The sequence below is a fragment of the Talpa europaea genome (genome assembly GCF_964194135.1).
Source record: "Talpa europaea genome assembly, chromosome: 8".
Taxonomy (NCBI): Eukaryota; Metazoa; Chordata; class Mammalia; order Eulipotyphla; family Talpidae; genus Talpa; species Talpa europaea.
Genome location: NC_140075.1, coordinates 73,195,415 through 73,198,926, shown reverse-complemented (window position 1 = coordinate 73,198,926; position 3,512 = coordinate 73,195,415). Strand labels below are relative to the sequence as shown.

General features: G+C 38.4%; 1 pseudogene across 1 annotated transcript; it reads right to left on the bottom strand.

The window, feature by feature from the left end:
- Positions 1-2,261: 2,261 nt before the first annotated feature.
- Positions 2,262-2,933, bottom strand: LOC311174947 (large ribosomal subunit protein uL6-like; annotated as a pseudogene). Its single transcript has one exon. The product of its transcript is annotated as a large ribosomal subunit protein uL6-like (transcript).
- Between the last annotated feature and the right edge of the window lie 579 nt (positions 2,934-3,512).

Genomic DNA, 3,512 nt, shown 5'->3' with positions numbered 1-3,512 from the left:
CATGCTTTTCTGCTATATATGGAAGTACAACTGACTTTTGCATATGGACTTTGAATCTCATAAGCTCACTATATTCACTAAGTTTTGCTCATTTTACATAGAGGCTTTATGGTTTTCTATTTATAGAATCATGTGACTTTCGAATAAAGACATTTTTAATTTTCTTCCCAGTCCATATGCCTTGATTTCTACAAAGTCAAGTACATAAGATAGTATAATATTGGTATAATGATACAGAAATAGACTAATAGAATAAGGAATCCAGAAACAGAACACACAAACATGCATACAAACACACACCTAATTATGGCAAATGATCCACTGTAATTAGGAAAAGTGGGATATCCATACAGAAAAAAATCACCCTCTATTTGTTCTTCACACCAAACCAAGATATTAATCTGAGCTAGACCATTATTCTAAAAGTAAAATCTAAAGCAATCAAGCTTCAAGAAGAAAGCAAAGAAGAATAACTTACTGATTTTGGGATGGGTAACAGTTTTACTTTTTTTTTTTAAGTTTTATTTATTTATGCATATAAGAGCTAGATTTATTTATTTATGCATACAAGAGCTGGGGTGTAGGCCAGAGGTGGGCAAGATTGAGAGGATTCACCAGATACAGAGTGGGGAGCAGAACAAGCATATCCACTGAAATACACTGTTGAGGGGAGCAGCAGCTGTGACAGGAGAGGTCTGCTGCACCATGAGGGTCAGCTCCCTGGCTGGGGATGGAACTCATGCTGCAGTGGCTGCTGATAGCTTCATAGTGCGGCGTCTTAACCCCTTGTACCACCAGGGAGGCCCCAGTAATAGTTTCTTTAAAAGGACACATAAAATAATGATTATAAAATATTGACAAAACGGACTTCATGAAAATTAAGGTTTTTCTGGTCATCAAAAACTACCATTATTAGAATGAAAAAGGCAAAGAACAGACTGGAAGAATATATTTGCAACATTTAACTGATAAAAGACTCATATTCAAAATATATTTTAAAAATTCCTACAAATCTATATAAGACAGTCAGACAATAATTTTTTAAATGGACAAATAGAACTTCCATTTGCCAGACAGTAAAAAAGACATAACAAAAAAGGTTAATAAACATGTAAGAGGGTTTCCCATTATCACTGGTCATTAGAAAAAGTATAAATTAAAGAAACAATGAAATTCACATATTACACATTCACCAATGTGGATATAATTAAGAGATCTCAAGGCAAACTAATGGAGAAGATGTGAAATGATAGTAACTGTTTTTTGCATTTTATCTTACTCATGGGACATAAATGTTGACCAATGAAACCCAACTAAAACTTAAGGTCTGGCCCAATCTGTAAATTTTCTTTTTTAAACACTACAGTGTTTAATTTTCATATCAAATATTTAACCATTTTCAAACCAAAGATTAACTCTTTAATATAGAAAAACCCTATTTATTTGACTTAAGGTCTCACTAAAACATACATGTTCCAAGTGATTGTTATCTATTTTTTCTTAATTTAAAATTATGAGGGACTAGGATGCTGAAATAAATGGCTAAAGCAAGTCAAAGATTTAAGATTGAGAGGATCCTGGAGCACTGAAACCATGTTTATCATAAATCAATATTCCAACTCTTACCAAAACTCTTTGTTCTATTTCTCAGTTGCCTTTTCACAAGAAGTTACTGGTATAGACAAGTGAATGATGCATACTTGCCTCACAACATTCAATTTTAGGTCACTACTTATAGAGTTTCCCAAAATTCTATATCCAATTAACAATTTCAAGTCATCTGACACTGTTACTACATTATTCTTGCCTGTAACACCCTTGATATTCCTTTGGAAATCAGATTCAAGCCTTTTCTCTGTAAAGTCCTTTGGTAGAACTGTTTCTTGTTACTTTTCTTAGCACACTAGAACTGACTTGAACTGTTTATTTGCTTAAAAGTTTGAAAGGGGGCCTCCTTGGTGGCGCAGGGGTTAAGACGCAACCTATGAAGCAATCCGCAGCCACTGCAGCACGAGTTCGATTCCCGGCCGGCCAGAGAGAAACCCACATGGCAGGACAGACCTCTCCTGTCTCACCCGCTGCTCCCCTCAGCAGTGTACTTCGGTCCGTCTGCCTGTTCTGTTTCCCACTCTGTCTCTGGTGAATCCTCTCACCACCACATCTCTGGCCTGTACCCCAATTCTTGTATATAAATAAATCTTTAAAAAAAAAAGTTTGAAAGGATAATCAGCTTAAGGGAAAAAAAAGTCCCAAATCAATGATGACTTTTATTATTGCATCTTAAAGATATATCACAATTAGGTCTAAGAAATCATCCATTATCTTGCTGCTCTGTAGGTGGACAACTTAAATCTTATTCATTGACTTGCTGAACTGTTCCTTTTTCAGAAACATAGATACCATCCAAAAATTTCCTGATATCCTTGTTTTTAACTATGGTGGCTTGCTGAATCAAAGCAGCTGAATTTGATACAAGTTCAATGTCGTTTCCTTCAAGAATCAACTCATCTTTCTGGGCTTGAGATACTGAACAAGCAACACCTTGTCTCATCCAAACCCTGCGAATGTATTTTTCGCCCAAGAAATTTCGGATTTCAACAAGAGACCCATTCTCCTGAATAACAACGTTGATAGGGAAGTGAGCATACACAGACCTCATCTTATAACGGAAGCCCAGTGTAACACCCTTGATCATGTTCTGTACATGACTACAGATAGTGCGAACAGTAGCCAGTTCCTTTCTATTTCCCCACCATTTGTCAACCCGGAGCCTCTTCTTTTTTCTTCCCAAGCAGACTGAGTTCCACATTGATGTGATTGAAGTCCCTCCACAGGGTGCCTCTGGGGCCCTTCACAGTAACAGTGTGACCCTTCAGGGAGATGTCAACATTTTCTGGAATGTCGACAGTCAGATTGCTGAGAATGGTCTTCATTCTCGCAGTAGATGCGGCAAAGAGCCCAATCTGTAAAATTTTGGGGGAATGATGCCTGCCAAAAACAACAAGGACTGGGCCTCCCCGGTGGCACAGCGGTTGAGCTCTGGGTTGCGAAGCTGCCCGCAGCCGCTGCAGCACAGGTTCGATCCCCGGCCACCAAGTGAGGGTCCCATATGGCACGCAGACCTCTCCTGCTGCCCGCTGCTCCCCTCAGCAGTGTACTTCATCAGTCTGCCTGCTCTGCTCTCCGCTCTGACTCTGGTGAACTCTCTCACCCTCCCGCGCTTCTTAGTGTACTCAGTGCTTGTATAAATAAATAATTAAAAAAACAACAAAAACAACAAGGACATCTTAAATCGTTGAAAAGTAATTTAGTATTCTTTATAACCTCTCACAGACAGACAGAGCAGACTAGTGAGACTATTAGGGTTTTGACAAAGCCACATCTTCCACCTAAGGATGATGCTAAGCCTCTTAATCAAGTCAGGAAAAAAGAAGTATGAATTTGAAAAGGGCTCTAAGCCAAAATAATCAATAAAAGATTTACAAAGGATTGTCTCCCAGGCAGTGCCTCTA